The following is an 18,619-nucleotide window of genomic DNA, read 5'->3' as shown; positions in this document are numbered from 1 at the left end:
CTAAGACGACTGCTCTCATCCAACCAATGGACCAAGGAGTGTTCACAGCAACGAAGAGGCTGTATTGACGGAAGTTCCTGGACGAGGTGATGGTTGTTCTCGAGGACGAGGACGAGTGCAGGGAGGGACGGGACATGCGAGGCCAGCGAACTTTGGAAAACCTTCGCCGCTACAACATCAAGTCTGCCATTTACAAGTGGGCCAGTGCATGGAAGGAAGTCCCTGTCAAGACTCTAGAAAATGGTTGGTCTCATCTGCTTCTAGGAAGGGATGTGGAGCATGATTTTCTAGGTTTTGACGTGGATGACTTCCATGCACGTCTACGTGCGAATGGCGATGATGTTGATGTGGACGAAGTGCGTGAGGGGTTGGATGACAACGAGGGCAATCCTGGGTATCAGACCATGTCTGATATTGAGATCGCATCTTCAGTTGCAGGTGTCAGTACCCAGCTTGAAGATTCCCACGAGGACGGCGATGATGATGCGAACTCCTCTCAGTGTGACACTACTCCAGCCATCCCCAAGCTGAGCACACTCCGGGAACAGGTAGAGTTTTTCTTGACTACCTGGAACACCCGGACTGCGACACGGAGATGAGGCCCTTGGGACTTGTGAAGGAAGTGCGAGCTTTCAGGCAGCGCATCATTAATCGCCAAAATCGTCGTTCCTTGCGTTAATCAACCATTAACAGCTTTTTCAGACCCGTGACCCCTTCTGTGCCCAGCCGTGGCTCCACACCATTGCCTCCCCAAGACAGGCCCTCATCCTCCTAGCCACAGCCCAGCACATCAGGCACGGTGGAGTCACCACTTGACATGAGTTTGCGCCTCTCTTCAGAGTCGTCTCCATCACCATGACCCAGTGACGCACCCGTAGGCCACCCGCATCAGCTACTCTCAGACTCTGACAGTGAATAACCAGCAAGCACTCGCCACTAGGCCACACGGGAATTTTCAGTGTTGTGCAGTGAAAAAACAGTGCGTAGTGTTAAGAAATTAGAATTGTGAGTGCAAAGACTAAAGTGCAGAGTCCAACACTGATTTTATTGACGTTCAATGGAGTACAAATTAGACTAGAGTGTGTAATGTAAAGAAAATGGAATTCTGAGCGCAAATGACTAAGTTCAGTGCAAGACTTCATGTACAGTGTACTGCAGGTGCTTCAGGTACTCCTTTTTACTGTCAGAGTCTGAGAGGAGGCTGGTTCTTCTTTGAGATGGCCAGGGGCTTGTTGTAAGTACCCAGAATGTTTGATATTGTACTGTATTTTCCATACTTACCTCTAAAACCTCATTTCACTCTTTAATGTCCCATATTGGTCTGAATAGAGTCTTAGGTGCTATGCATGTCCAGTAGGGAGGTGTTTTTCTGAGTTAGGCTAGGTTAGGGCCCATAAGTACCAGTCCAGGAGCCAGGGACTTGTTGTAAGTACCCAGAATGTTTAATATTATATAAGCTCATCTCTAAAACCTCATTCTCTGGTTCTTTTCCATTTATTTCAGTCTTTTATGTCCCTTATTGGTGTGATTTGGATCTTAAATAGGTGCTATGCATGTCCAGAGGGAGTTGTATAGGTGTTTTTCTGAGTCAGGGTTGGTTATGGTCCATAAGTACAAGTCCAGGAGGCTGGGACCCACTATCCGGACGGGACCACTTTCTGGACATGCTTTTGGCTCTATTACCTCGGAAAATGGGGGGATTACTGTACTTTTGTTCATCCTACATTGAAAAATGCTGTTTTAAAGAGAAGAAATAGAATATTTATGTATTTTTACAATATGTAAGATGCATGAAAAAGGACATTCAATTATTGCCCGTCATGTGATTTTTTTCCATTTGAAAAATTAAAATATTGGTGACATCTGGCATTTCTCCAGCCTCGTGAACACTCCTATTGAGACGGATGAGGGTAAGTTAGTGAAGGCTGGTGATGAGAGGCAACAACCAGCCAATTTTTCCCAAGAAGCCCCACCACTGAAGAAATGCAGGAGAACCTTGATGAATAGTGTGCAAGAAGACAGAAGAACAGACAGCAAGGAGTTCAGTAGGAATGGGAATCTTAGCAAGAAATGCCACCATAAGGCTGTGACAGGGCTAGCATCAGATGAAGAAGACATGAAGATGATGCAGATTGAGAATGCAGATTTACAACCAGTGCTTCAGTGGCTGCAGCGGAGAACAATGCGACCATCTTGGGAAGAAATTTCCAGGTTAAGCCCTGCGACCAAGAGCTACTGGAGTCAGTGGGACCTTCTTCATCTGAACAACGGACTACTGGAGCATCAGTGGGAGAGACCTGATGGCTTCAGGAAGTATTGGCAAACTGGTGGTTGCAAAGATGAGGTCTAAAATCTTAGGTGACTCCCATAACCAGATCAATAGCAGGCACCTGGGAGTGAAGAAAACTCTAAGCTGGCTGTGACAGAGCTTCTACTGGATTGGCATGCCTGAGGATTTTGAAGAGTGGTGTCGGGCCTGTGATGTGTGTAGTGCCAAGAAGGGACCCAAGAAAAGTGGTTCCACCCCTCTCTAGCTGTGCCAAGTGGGTGCACCGATAGAAAGAGTCATGGTGGACATTGCCAGACCTCTACTACTCACTGAAAGAGGAAACTGGTATATATGTGTCGCCATGGACTACTTTGCAATGTGGCCAGAAGCCTATGCCATCCCTGATCAAGAGCCTGTGACTGGTGTTCAAGCTATGGTTGATCAGTTTTTTTGTCATTTTGGGATGCCACAAGAGCTACATTCAGATCAGGGTAGAAGCTTCGAGTCTACTGTGTTCCTTGAGTGCTACAAGTTATATGGGATCAAAAAGACCAGGACGACCCCACTGAGGCCACAGACAGATGGGATGGTGGAGAAATTCAACTGGACCCTAGGACAAGAACTGGCCAAGTACAGCATATATGGACAGACAGAATGGGACCAGAAATTAGCTGCGTTCTTGATGGCATATCGGTCTGCATCCCATGAGTCTACTGGCTACACTCCTGCAAAACTGATGTTGGGCCACAAGATAGGCTTACCTGTTGACTTGTTAATGGGAAGACCACCTGGTGAAGTGCTGCCTACAGACACCACTGACTATGAGAAACACCTTCAGGAAAGGCTGGCTGAGGTATATCATCAAGTGTGAGGAGCCCTTAAGTTTTGAGGAGAAGTGATGAAGTGCAAGTATGATCCCAAGGCAAGTGTGGTGAACTTCAAGAATGGTGACCAACTTTAGTTATATAATCATCAGCAAAAGAAGGGGCATTCACCGAAGCTGCAGAGCCCATGGGATGGGCCTTACACTGTGTTGGACCGCCTGTCAGACGTAACGTATTGGATTTGGGAAGGCAGGAAAAGGTGGTACATGAGTCATCTGTGGCAGTACCATGGTCCAGGACAGTACAGCTGGGACGTCTCCGAGCAATCATGCTCTCCTGCAGCCGTGGATGTTGAGGAGGACCAAAGGGCTGAAGTGCAAGAGGATGGTGACAGTTGCCCAAGAGAAGATATGAATCAGGAAGAGGACCAAGACCTTCCAGGAGGGGTGGACTGTGTGGAGGAGCAAGGACGTCGTTGGAAGTGGCATAGAAGAAGACCTGATAAGTTGAAGGATTATTTTGTGTATAGTTAGATGTTCCCTTAGAAATAAGGTTTATGTTTCCATATATAGTGTAGTTTTGTTGCGATGACAAAGAGACTAGGGAGGGGGTAGTGTTAAGAAGCAAGATTTGACAGTTAGGTAGTCGAGGAGCTTCTCGAAGTTTCCCGTTGTTTACCATAGCTTCGGTACGAGTCAGAGTTGCCAGTTTGCCTGCTGTTTGTGAGCATAGTTATTTTATAAGTTATGCATTACTTTTAGTGCTCTCTTTCCTTATAATGTTTTATTTATGTGATGGCTATTTAATTATGTAATTAAATTTAAGTTACTATGCTAAATAATTTACAGTGTTATGTTTCCTGTACACCAGGAAATCATTTATTACGCTGGGTGGTAACCATATAACCAAATTTTGGCACCTAGTGGCTTAGTAGGTAGTTATTGCGCTCCAATCGAATTGAGCTGGTGAAGGTTTATATCCAAGGGGCGTTTGGGGTTTATTGCTCACTTAATGCCATTCAGGGATGAGTAGGGCTGGTCACTCTCATCTTAAATGTCAGGACCAACTTGCCCAGCCCCGGGCTCCTATGCTCCTCATGGGGCAATGTAGGATTGGATGATGGATGGATGGATGTAATGTAAGAAAACTCTGGCATGTTTTGGTTGTTTCCGAGTTGGTAACTGTTGTTGGTAGGGGCAGGTACAGTACTAGCACGTACTAGAATGTTGGAGAAACAAGGAAGCTTATATAAGGATGGGGAAGAGACTATTTCAAGTCAACTCGATTTTCAGTTCAGTTAGAGTGTAGTGCAGTGTTAGTGAAGTGTCAGTAAAGTTTGTATAACTCCAATGCTTGTGAAAACAGTGAAGTGCTGTCAAGCACTAAGTGTAATTGCAGTTAGTAAAGTTTGTATAGCTCCAGTTCTTGTGAAAACAGTGAAGTGAAGCTGGAAAGCCTTAAGTGTAATTACTTGGAAAATAAAGACAGTGAACTTAAGAAGGCAGTGTATATTTACAATGCCTGAGCTGATCCTGTGTAATGTACACCTAAAGGCTGACCATAGGAAGAACAACTCACTGGGCAACGTCATACCTGTGCTGAACTACTGCTGTTGGAGCTTGTGGTAGTGTCTGACAGGGACGTAAGAATAGAGAGAGAGAGAGAGAGAGAGAGAGAGAGGGGGGGGGGGAGATATTGATGGCAAGCAAAACCAGCGTGTGGCATACATGATTTATTGGCAGTGTTTCACTTTATACATAAATCATCTTCAGATCTTATAGAAAAAGAAATGAAAAGATAAAAAAAAAAACAGTATATAACTTTCCTCTCCTGAAGACAATAATATAAAAGAACAAGGAACTAAGTTAAATGAAGTACAGTAAATACAAGTTACCAATTAAAAACAGAGCAAATGTGTAGTTATGTGAGCCAGGGGATGGTCGTAGCTCTACTGTGAGAAAGGACTCCGCTATTACTCTCGTCAGGTCGTCCCTTGCGTGCCAGGTACTGCGCAGTTGACCCTCAAGCGGTGTGGTGCAGTGAGGATTTGTCTCTTCTCCCCTCTGGGCTAAGATGCGAATGAATGTGTTTGAGTGGATGAGTAAATTGGGAGCGTTCGTCCTGTCTCGGCAACCTCCCTTTCCTTGGGGGAAGCAGCCTAGGTATATATATATATATATATATATATATATATATATATAAAATATATATATATATTTCTATCTATATATATATATATATAGATATATAGATATATATATAGATAGATAGATAGATATTCAGATATATATATATATATATATATATATATATATATATATATATATATATATATATCTGTCTATCTATCAACCTATTATATATATATATATATATATATATATATATATATATATATATATATATATATATATATATATATCTGTCTATCTATCAACCTATTATATATATATATATATATATATATATATATATATATATATATATATACTACTGTATTACAAATGGTTCCATTTTTCCCTCCCGTTATAGAAAGATTGTGTCTCCTGACAGCGGGTGGAGGTATCAGTGTCACTGGATAGACAATACAGTACAGTTAATTGTTGAATACATGGGAGTATAATAATAAAAAGGGTATTATACTATAATGGAAGGAGTTCGATGCAATAAGGAAAGAAATATATTTACAGTACATGGCCATGTTGGAAAGGAAAGGAAAACGATTAATACTAAAAAATGTAAAGTTACAATGTATATAATGCATTATTATGTTATAGGTAATGACTTAACAAGGCAGTAGTATGTGAGAAGTGTAGTAATAGTAGACATATACAGTATAATACATAATTCTGCTCAAGTTCACAAATGAAGTTCTAAACACACACACACACACACACACACACACACACACACACATGCCACCCAGATCAAACACATGGGAAAGAGACGAATATGAGGACCTAGCGGAGAGTACAATTCAGAGTTTAAGACCATTACTACATAAAATGGAAGAGAACTCGGAAAGAATTAAACTAACTGGATATTTTAATACAAATATAAATTGGAATACTCTAGATATGATAAGCCAAGAAAGCTGTTGGGACCAAAAGCTTCTGGATCTCGTGCAAGAGTTTTTCCTAACGCAACATGTAAGGGAAAGCACCAGAAAAAGAGGACTCGATGTACCCTCAGTGCTAGATCTCATATTTACTAGGCAAGAAAACGATATTGACAATTTAATATATCACCCTCCATTCGGAAAAAGCGAATATGGAGTACTAAATTGCAACTTCAGGATTGCATATGACATAGTTAACGGCAATGAAAGTTACAAAAAGATCCTAAACTATAAAAAGGGAAAGTATCATGACCTAAAGAAGTACTTCTTAGAAATGGATTGGGAAAAGGAGATTAGGGGACAAGATTTAAATGCTACAAATAAAAATTCTGTGAACTTTATGAAATACGAGTCCAGACGTACATCCCACAGCACAAAGAAGCAGAAAAGAAACTAAAGAAATGGTTCAATACAAAAAAAATTGTTGTGGAATAGATACAGAAGATACAATAGTGAAAGGGCATATAATAATTACAAACAGGCAAGAAACAGTTATACAAGAATAAGGAGGGAAGCCCCAAAACAGTTTGAGGAGGATATCATAAATAAAAGTAGTGATCAACCAAAGCTATTTTACAGCTATATCAAAATCAAATCCAAAGTAAAAGATAAAATACAATCCATTACGGACGATGCAATCACCTATATACAAGAGAAGGATATTTGTGAAGCACTAAACAAGAATTTCCAATCAGTTTTTACCGAGGTAAAAAGTTTTGAGAAGGATTATGTGGAACATGCATGGCCACACATACTACAAGCTATACAAACATCAGAAAAAGAAATACAGGAGGAGCTAAGTAAATTAGACAAAGGAAAAGCAAATGGTCCTGATGAAATTTCATGTTGGGTGCTATGTGAATGTGCAAAAGAGTTAAGTAAACCATTATTTTTAATTTTCAAGAAATTCTTGAGTCAAGGTAAACTACCTCATATTTGGAAGAAAGCAAACTTTGTTCCATTATAGAAGAAAGGGAATAGACAAAATCCACTTAACTACCGACCAGTATCACTAACCAGTGTTGTAAGCAAGGTATTAGAAAAGCTTATAAGAAAAGCTTGGGTAAATCACCTAGAAGAACACAATATGATAACAGAAAGACAGTTTGGTTTCAGAAAAGGAAAATCATGTGTTACTAATATGTTGAGCTACAATGACAGAGTAATAGACACATTACAGGAAAGAGAAGGATGGGTGGACAGTACAGTATCTATTTAGATTTCAAGAAAGCATTTGACACAGTACCACACCAAAGACTTTTATGGAAACTGTACCATCAAGGAGGAATTCGAGGCAAACTGTATTGTTGGATGCAAGATTTTCTCATGAAAAGAGAAATGAGAACAATACTAAGGGGAAATTACTCATCATGGAAAGAAGTGACTAGTGGAGTACCACAGGGCTCAGTGCTGGCACCAATCATGTTTTTAGTGTATATAAATGATATAGACAGTAACACTGGAAATGAAAGCTATCTAAATATGTTTGCAGATGATGCAAAAGTACAAAGGAGAATTACTAACACAGGCTCTTGTAAAGAGCTAAAACAAGAATTAAATTAACTTCATGAATGGAGTAATACATGGCAAATGGAATTCAATGTGGACAAGTGTCATGTAATCAAGTTTGGTAAAAGTGGAAAAAGACCTGATTGGGATTATACGTTAGGAAATAAAACCCAACACACATCAGAAAGAGAGAAGGACCTAGGTGTGATTATATATAACAGACTATCTCCGGCTGACTACATCAGTGAGAAGGTACGGAACATGTATACTATCTATCTATCTATTGCCAGACGCCTCGATCCCGTTAGGGGTGGCCACAAACAAATCGCCTGTGCGTCGTCCTGTCCCCCGCCATTTCACTGCCCTGCTCCCAACTCACACCCCCCTCTCTCATATACCTCTCCACCCCATCCCTCCATCTCATCCTCGGCCTCTCCCTCCCTTTTCCCCCCCTCCATCTCATCCTCGGCCTCTCCCTCCCTCTTCCCCCCTCCATCTCACTCACATACACTCTCTTCGTCAGTCTTTCACCCTCCATCCTCTCCACATGGCCAAACCACCTCAGTGTGTTCCTCATAACGCTTCCTATCACATCCACATCCACACCACAGCGCTTCTTTATACAGTATCCTCATTCGTCAGCCTGTCTCTCCATGTGACTCCACAGGTTCCTCTTAAATAACTCATTTCCACTGCTCTCACTCTTAACTTGTGTCCTTCCAACAACGTCCAAGCTTCACTTCCATATGTTAGAGTTGGTATCACAATACTGTCATGTAGTAACTTTTTCACTTCCATGCTCACTTCCCTGTTTCTTATCACTGCTTTCAAAGAACCAGCAACCTTTCTTCCCTGCTGTACCCTTTCAAGCACTTCACCCTCCAAACCTCCATTCTTACTCATCACACTACCCAAGTACTTAAACGTACTCACATTTTCCAATTCCTCACCATCCAACCTCGCTGTACATTCACTGACTTCACCTCTCTCAAAGACCATCATTTTACTCTTCCCTACATTCACCTTTAGATTCCGCTTCTTACACACTCTCCCAAACTCATCCACCAAGCCTTGCAGCTCCCCTTCGTCTTCACTCAACAGCACAGTATCATCTGCAAACAATAGTACAGGGAGTTTCCAAACACTATCCTCTCTCACCAGGGCCACTCCAACATCCACTACCCTACCTTGTACCTCTTTTATTACCCCATCCATGAACAGATTGAACAACCATGGAGACATGACACATCCCTGTTTCAACCCAACCTCCAAAGAGAAAAATTCACTCAGTTCACCATCCACACGCACTGCAGCCTTAGCACCATCATACATACTCTTCACAGCATTCAAGAACTTTCGATCTACTCCATATATTCTTAATACTTCCCACAATCCATGTCTATCCACCATGTCATATGCTTTCTTCAAATCCATGAAAGCCGCATACAATTTCTTTCCCTTCTCTAGCAACTTTTCCACTAAAGATCTAAGAATGAATATCTGATCTACACAACCTCTTCCCTTCCTAAAGCCTCCCTGTTCTTCTCCAACTAATTCCTCTGTTCTTTCTCTACCCCTGTCAATAAGTATCCTACCATACGCTTTTCCTATTATACTAAGAAGACAAATGCCCCTATGATTACCACACACTTCTTTTTCCCCTTTTCCTTTGTACAAAGGAATAATTATACCTGACTTCCAATCATCCGGGACTCTACCTTCCTCCCATGCCAATCTACACATCTTCCACATCCATTCTACAACTATCTTTTCCCCATGCTTCAGCATTTCACCACACACTCCATCAATTCCTGAGGCTTTCCCCAATTTAACTTTCTTCATTGCTTCCACAACTTCTATCCTACTGATTTCTTCCTGTTTTCTCACCTCCCTCCTTCTTCCAGCCATTCCCCAGCCACTTATACTCGCATTACTTCCATCCTCTATCTTCAACAATTCCTTAAAGTGTTCTTTTGATCTGTTCACTTTTTCTCCCTTCTCCACTAGTAATCAACCATTTTTATCTTCCACTCCCCTGCTAACCTCACATCCACCCTGTCTTACTCTCTTCACCTCTTTCCAGAACATTTTCTTACAGTCCCTCCAGTTTACACTCAAATTCCTTCCAAATTCCTCATCCACTCCCTTCTTACTCTCTCTTACTAATCTTTTCACCTCTCACTTTCTTTCTACATATAACTCTCTCTTCCGTCTCTCAACTTCTTCCATGCCCCTATTTCTCATCCATTTATTGTGTGCTTTCTTCTTTTGTGCCACAGCCTGTCTCAATTCAGTCTACCACACTGTTCCTTGCACCCCCCTCCGTCTTCTCTTCCTCCCACACACCACATCACATGCTGCACATATTTCTTCAGTAAATATCCTGCACACACCTTCCACGCCCCCCATCTGCTCCAATTCATATTTGCCCAATCGTTCCTCCACTTCTCTCTTATACTCTGCCTTTTTCTCATCCTCTAGTAACCTTTCCACTCTCCTTGCAACTACTCCTTCCTCTCGTCTTTCCCTTCTTCTATTCCTTCATCTTACTTGTATCCTAATTCTGGCCACCACCAAGTAGTGGTCAGAAAGTCCACTCCCCCAACCTTTATAAGCTCTTGCATCCATTACACATCTTCGCATCCTTTCATCCACACACACATAATCATTCATTGCCTTCCTTTCATTCAGTTCACCACCCACCCTTCTCAGCACTCGCCATGTATACCTGTGGATCATTTTATGCCTGAAGAGGGTATTGGCTTTCACCAACCCCCTCCCAGCACAAATGTCCACTAACGCACTGCCATTCTCATCTATCTCTGCAGGCACACCCCACTCACCAACTATTCCATCCACCTTCACATTCCCTACTTTACCATTCATATCATCGATCAAAAACACTCTCTCATTCATTCCAAACTTTTCCATGCACACTTCCACATTTGTCCAGAACTCTTCTCTCACTCTGCTAGCACGATCTTGCGTTGGCGCATACACACACACAATCACCCACATTTGTATTCCAACTTTCAACTTTACCCACACAATCCTTGACCCAACTGATCCATATTGTCTTATGCTCTTCTTCCATCTTTTATTCACAACTATACATACTCCTTCCTTTGCCCTTTCATTCTCACCTACTTCTGCACATATACCCCATCTATACTCCCATTCTCTCACACTTTCTCATCTCCATTTTGTTTCAGTTATTCCACATACACTGCTTGCAAAATATGAGAATAGCATTCACATACATAAATGAAGACATGCTAAGAAAGATAATAACATCATTCATCAGACCAACCCTGGAGTATGCATCAGTAGTCTGGAGTCCTCATCTCAAAAAACACATAGAGAAGATTGAAAAAGTTCAAAGGGCCACTACAAGACGGGTACCAAGCTTAAGGGGTCTAAGCTACGAAGAAAGATTAAATAATCTGAATCTACCAACACTACAGGAGAGAAGGAAAAGAGGTGACATGATTATGCTATATAAATGCATATCAGGGAAGGAGAAAATAGACAAAAATGATTACTTAACCTATGGGGAAGCATCAGCAAGAGGACACACCAAGAAACTGCATAAGAAGAGAGGTGATAAAGACGTAAGGAAATTTAGTTTCCCAAATAGAGCAATTGGCCAGTGGAATGCATTACCGAATGAAATAGTGTGTGCTAAAACAATTCACAAATTTAGGGGTATGTACGATAAGTATGGTTTAAAACACGGGACAGTACGAGCTTGCCTCATTCCTGTAAAGATACAATTAGGTAAGAACAATTAAGTAAGAACATACATAGTCTATCATTGCCTTTCGTTCAACAAGTTCACCATCCATCCTCCTCATGACTCTCCATGTATACCTGTGGATCATCTTATGCCGAACGAAGGTGTTGGCTATTGCCAACCCCTGACCAGCACAGATGTCCACCAAAGCACTACCATTCCCATCTGCTTCAGGTGGCACACCCCACTGACCAACCACTCCATCCACTCGTACATTCCCAACTTTGCCATTCATGTCTCCAGTCAAAAATATTCTCTCGCTCCTTTCAAACTTGTCCTTACATGCTTCTACACTTGCCCAAAACTCATCTTTCAGTCTTGCCACTCAGTCCTCTGTCAGTGCATACACACACAATCACCCAAGCTTGTATCCCTACTTTCATCCTCACCCATACAATCTTTGTACCCACTGTTCATTACTCTCTTTTGTTCTCCTTCCATTTCTTGCTTATCATCAGACATACTCCCTCTCTTGCCCTCTCATTTTCATTAACTCCCGCACATATTCTTAAACCGTATTCCCATTCTCTCACCCTTTTACCCTGCCATTTAGTTTCAGTCAGTCCACATATATCCGCTCTTGCATCCTCAAGCACCTGAACAATCTCTCTTTCTTTCACTTCTTCCTTCACTCTTCTCACATTCCATGTTCCCACCCTCAGAATATCCTTTGTCCGATCCGTAGTCGTCAGCATATGGTCCGTCCTGATCCAAGGTGCTTTATTCGTTTGTTTAGTTAGTACTTTTTACAGGATGGGGCACTAACCCACCACCAACCCTTTTAGTGGCCTCATACGACAAGAAGGGATCTCTCTCTCTCTCTCTCTCTCTCTTTTATATATATATATATATATATATATATATATATATATATATATATATATATATATATATATATATATACAGTATATATATACCATACGATGGGGGAATAGTGACACATTTTAAAATAAAACTGAAGGTACCTTATACGAAGATGTTGTTTTGAAACTCTTTATTGGTTCAAAATAAAGAGTAACAATTAGCCTTCATGGCGTATGCTGTAAAATCTATATAAAATAGAACTGGCTTGCACGATTCAAGCTGATAAAGCTACTACAATTACCCCAGGCTTTGGGGGTAATATGATATTTATCAAAAGTCCCTCATTTTTCCTTTTAAAAAAATTTTCATGTGTAAATAAAGCTTAACCTTTACTGATTTAGAGATAAATTGGGTAGATTCAACCTGAATCCAGTGAGAAAACCAACATTTGTCCTTAAACCAAAATGGCAGTTGTAAATAGAAAGTACCTTTACTGGTTCTTGAGCTTTTAATTTATCAGCAGGCCAGCAAATTGGGTTTTGAAAGTGAGTCTGGCCTTGATAATCTGTGGCATACTATTAACAAACTGTGGCACATCAGTTCCCCTTTTCTTGATGTAGGACTTGACAAAATGGCGTAGCTCTAGCACATCGAACACGTATCCGTAGTCAGCCGAAGCTACAATGTTCTGCACAATGACAAGTTCCTCAGAAGCAGTTTAGGCTGTTTTCCTGCCAGCTTTGCCATGCTCCAACGAACGCCCACTGATTCTAGCACGCGAAGAACTGTATGGTAACTTGTTTTTTGTTGCGGCTCACTTATAGGCATTCTGTGCGATGCCTTGGCCACTGTCTCCTCTGTGTATAGCAGCCTCTGGGCTCCTCTTACTGAAGTATAGGTTCTGGGCATGGTTCTGTCAAAGATATATACAATACTCATTAGCTATGAAGAAAGTGTCTCCATATCATTACTAACATTGCTCCAATAACAAGTTTACCTTTAAAATAGTCATGATGTCACAATTATCCCAACCGTCAACTTATATTATATAAAAAAAAAAAAAGTTTCGAATGGATTACACTGAAATTCAACACACATTTACCTTGTGATATTTATTGTTCCTAGTGAGAAAATAAAGATGATCCCCCAAGTGGACTCTGACTGGTACCCAATCTTGTTTCCACTACTCGTCAGCAGCAAAAATTTTTATCAACACCTTCTTCCTGTGAGCATTATACTCTGAATGTGGAAGAATTTTAAATACCTGAAAACATGGAAAATCTGGTAACAAAGAAAAACGAATACCACACATTTTGGCCTAAAAACGAAAATAAATTTATTATGAATATTTTTAGGTGGTTGTCAAAAATATATCACAATTACCTCTCACTATCACAATTCACCCATCTTTCGATATATATATATATATATATATATATATATATATATATATATATATATATATTACAAAGGATCCGTGTAACCATTGATTTCATGAAATCCCTAGCGAATTCGTGAAATGAGTTTAAATTTGGTTTGACTGATAAAGTTTGGGTTAATTTTAGCTGCAATTAGGTTCGGCTGGGATAATCTAGATAAAGTTCAGGATAGGTTAGGCAAGGTTTGTTAGGTTAGGTTAGGTTAATTTGCATGAATGCTAGGATATGTTAATCGTTTCTATAAATCAACCTAACCTTACATAACCTAACAAATCTAACATATATATATATATATATATATATATCATCATCATCATCATCACCCGTTTGAGTATCCACTGCAGGACCGACCTATCCCGACCGAAGTCGGGACGATACAGCCAATGTATCTGTACCAATGGCTTAGGCTGTATAGTAGAGATTGTATGTAGGGTGAGAAGTGCTTGTAAGTGTAATTGTAGTGTTGGAGTGGCTTTGGATGTGTGTGTAGCCTGTGAACCAAGTGTAATCGGCCCGCGCAAGTTGACTGGGTGCAAGCATACTTTAGAGTAAGCGACACTGGTTCAACACAGCATCCCTTGTCTCCGCCAATGTAGTACGTGGCCGGGTGAACACTCCCAAAGTGTTCTAAATATGTTTGCAGATGATGCAAAAATACAAAGGAGAATTACTAACACAGACTCTTGTAAAGAGCTACAAGAAGAATTAAATAAACTTCATGAATGGAGTAATACATGGTAAATGGAATTCAATGTGGACAAGTGTCATGCAATCAAGTTTGGTAAAAGTGGAAAAAACCTGATTGGGATTATACGTTGGGAAATAAAACCGTACACACATCAGAAAGAGAGAAGGACATAGGTGTGATAATTATCAATAACAGACTATCTCCGGTTGACCACATCAGTGAGAAGGTACGGGACATGTATACACTGCTTGCAAATATGTGAATAGAGTTCACATACATAAATGAAGACATGCTAAGAAAGATAATAACATCATTCATCAGACCAACCCTGGAGTATGCATCAGTAGTCTGGAGACCTCATCTCAAAAAACACATAGACAAGATTGAAAAAGTTCAAAGGGCCGCTACAAGATGGGTACCAAGCTTAAGGGATTTAAGCTACGAAGAAAGACTAAATAAACTGAATCTACCAACACTGCAGGTGAGAAGAAGAAGAGGTGACATGATTATGCTATATGAATGCATGTCAGGGAAGGAGGAAATAGACATAAATGATTACATAACCTATTGGGAAGCATCAGCAAGAGGACACTGCAAAAAACTACATAAGAAGAGAGGTGATAAAGACGTAAGGAAATTTAGTTTCCCAAATAGAGCAATTGATCAGTGGAATGCACTACCGAATGAAATAGTGTGTGCCAAAACAATTCACAAATTTAAGGATATGTTCGATAAATATGGTTTAAGACACCGGACAGTACGAGCTTTACTCATTCCTGTAAAGATACAATTAGGTAAGTACACACACACACACACACACACACACACACACACACACACACACACACACACAGAGGAGCAGTGGTACTGTATGAGAAAGTCAGGAGTGGCAGAGACGTATGTGAGGGTGGTGAAGGACATGTACGACGATAGTGTACGGCAGTGAGATGTGCAGTAGGAATGACTGAGGGTTTCAAGGTGGAGGTGGGATTTTATCAAGGATCGACTTTGAGCCCCTTCTTGTTTGCAATGGTGATGGGCAGATTGACATGGAAGCATACATTCCTCTCATATCCTTTGACTAACGAAAGAAAGCCTTGGTTTAATCACGCTTGTTCTAATGCTGCCTGCAACAAGGAGAGGGCCTACAAAAGGTACCGGAGCCAACCCACCCCTGAATCACATCATCTTTACGTTTCTCCCTGGAATCGTGCTAAGTCTGTTCTTCGCTCTGCTAAAAATAATTTCATCCGTACTAAATGCTCTCAACTTTCCAACTCAAATTCTTCCTGTTCCTTGTGGCACCTTGCCAAAAACCTTTCTAACAACTTTACCTCATCATCCTTCCCTCCTCTTTTCTACTCTGATGGTTCTGTAGCTATTTCTTCTACTGATAAAGCAGATCTCTTCGCACAGACTTTCTCCTCCAATTCCACCTTAGACAATTCCAGTGCTGTTTCTCCATCACTTCCCCCCTCTGACTTCCTCATGGCTGACATTAAAATTTCTTCAGCTGATGTATTTTCTGCCATCACAGGCCTCAATACTAACAAGGCATATAGGCCTGATGGAGTCCCTCCTGTTGTTCTCAACAACTGTGCTTCTATGCTTACACCCTGATTAGGCAAACTCTTTTGCCTTTGTCTGTCAACTTGTACCTTTCCTTCTTGCTGGAAGTTTGCTCTCATTCAGCCAGTCCCAATGAAGGGTGACCACTCCCAACCCTCCAGCTATCGTCCAATTGCTTTAACATCCTGTATTTCAAAAGTTTTCAAGTCAATTCTCTATAGAAAAATTTTAAGGCATCTTTCCTATCACAACCTTCTTTCTGATCGTCAATACGGGTTCCGTCAGGGACGCTCCACTGGCGATCTTCTCACCTACCTTTCAGACTCCTGGTCATTCTCCTTTCGGGACTTTGGCTAAAACTTTGCCATTGCACTTGACATCTTAAAGGCTTTGGATCGAGTCTGGCATAAATCTTTAATTTCCAAACTGCCCTCTTACGGTTTCTATCCTTCTATCTGTGCCTTCATCGCTAGCTTCCTTTCTGGTCATTCTATAGCCGCTGTTGTAGACGGCCATCGTTCTTCTCCTAGATCTATCAACAGTGGTGTTCCTCAGGGCTCTGTCCTATCACCAACTCTCTTCCTTTTATTCATCAATGACCTTCTAAGCTGTACATCTAACCCTATGCACTCATACGCTGATGACTCCACCCTTCACCTTTCCATGTGGTTCCCGCAACGACCATCTCAGCAGTTGCTTCAACAAACAAGGGATGAGGCTATGGCACACCTGATGTCTGACTTGGCTCGTATCTCTGACTGGGGTAAAAATAATCTTGTTGTTTTTAATGAATCTAAGACTCAGTTCTGACACCTATCAACCCATCAAAATCTTCCACAGGTATACCCACTAATGTTCAATAATATTCAGCTTAATCCTGCATCATCATTGAACATGCTTGGGGTTTCATTTACTCGGGACTTATCTTGGAAAGATCATATTACATCTCTTGTGAAATCTGCTTCCAAGAGATTGGATGTGCTAAGCCGACTCCATTCTTTCTTTACCCCTGCACAATTGTCGACTCTATACAGGGGTTTTATCCGCCCTTGTGTGGAGTACAACTCATGCGTGGGGAGGCTCCCCACATACAGCTCTTCTCAACAGGGTGGAGTCAAAGGCTTTTCGTCTCATTAACTCTCCTCCTCTTACTGACTCCCTTCAACCTTTGTCTCTTCACCGCAGTGTTGCATCTATACATATTTTCTATTGCTACTTTAATGGTCATTGCTCTTCTGAACTGTCTGCATGCATTCCTCTACCTCTACGACGGACACGTAGCACCCGTCTAGCAGCAAACTCTCATCCCTTTTCTGTCCAACTCTCTAATGCAAGAGATAACCGTTACTCCCAGTCCTTCATTTATGCAACAGGTCAACTCTGGAACTGTCTCCCTTTGTCTGTATTTCCTGCTGCCTATGATATCCAGTCTTTCAAATGCAGTGTGTCCAGGCATCTCAAAATGAATGGATCTTGAATTTGGCTCTCTCTTGTATTTTGTTTTTCTCTTGGAGGGAACTCTTATTGCAGGGTCATGGCCTTTGGTTCCTTCTTCCTCGCAAAAAAAAAAAAAAAAAAAAAAAAAGAGATTAGATAGGGGCCTTCGTGGACAATGATGTTTCTGACGACATTGTGATATGTAGTGAGAGCCGGGATGAAGCTGAGGCAGAGCTTGAGAGATGGATATATGCACTGGAGAGAAGGGGAATGAAAGTAAGCAGAAGGAAGACTCAGTACATGTGTGTAAATGAGAGAGATGACAGGGGAACCGTGAGGCTGCAAGGTGTAGAGGTGGCAAAGGTAGACGAATTCAAATACTTGGGGTCAACTGTACAAAGTAACGGAGAGTGTGGTAGAGAGGTAAAAAAGAGAATGCAGGCGGGATGGAGTGGGTGGAGAAAGGTGACAGGAATGATCTGTGACAAAAGGTCTCTGCAGAAATTAAAGGGAAAGTTTTTAAGACTGTAGTGAGGCCAGCCATGTTGTACGGAATGGAGACAGTACCACTGACAAAAAGACAGGAGGCAGAGTTGGAGGTAGCAGAAATGAAGATGTTGCGTTTTTCACTAGGAGTGACGAGGTTGGACAAAATTAGAAATGTACATATTAGAGGGACAGCGCACGTAAGTCAGTTTGGGGACAAAGCTAGAGAGGCGAGACTGAGATGGTTTGGACATGTGCGGAGGAGGGATGAGGAGTATGTCGGGAGGAGGATCCTGGAAATGGAGTTACCAGGCAGGAGAAAGAGAGGAAGGCCAAAGAGAAGGTTTATGGATGTAGTGAAGGAGGACATGCGGGTGGTGTGTGTAAGAGAAGAAGATGCAGAAGACAGAGTAAGATGGAGACAGGTGATCTGCTGTGGCGACCCCTAAGGGGAAAGCCGAAAGGAGAAGATATATATATATATATATATATATATATATATATATATATATATATATATATATATATATATTTATATATAGAGAGAGAGAGAGAGAGAGAGAGAGAGAGAGAGAGAGAGAGAGAGATAGAGCCTCTGTGGTACAGTGGTAGAGTGTGCATTTCGTACACGGATGAACCAGGTTTCGTGCCCGGCCAGGGTAATAAACTTTGGAAGTGTTCAC

The sequence above is a fragment of the Coenobita brevimanus genome, chromosome 58 (genome assembly GCF_032717465.1).
Source record: "Coenobita brevimanus isolate Jiangsu-jjx chromosome 58, ASM3271746v2, whole genome shotgun sequence".
Lineage (NCBI taxonomy): Eukaryota > Metazoa > Arthropoda > Malacostraca > Decapoda > Coenobitidae > Coenobita > Coenobita brevimanus.
Note: the sequence above shows the minus strand (reverse complement) of the source record.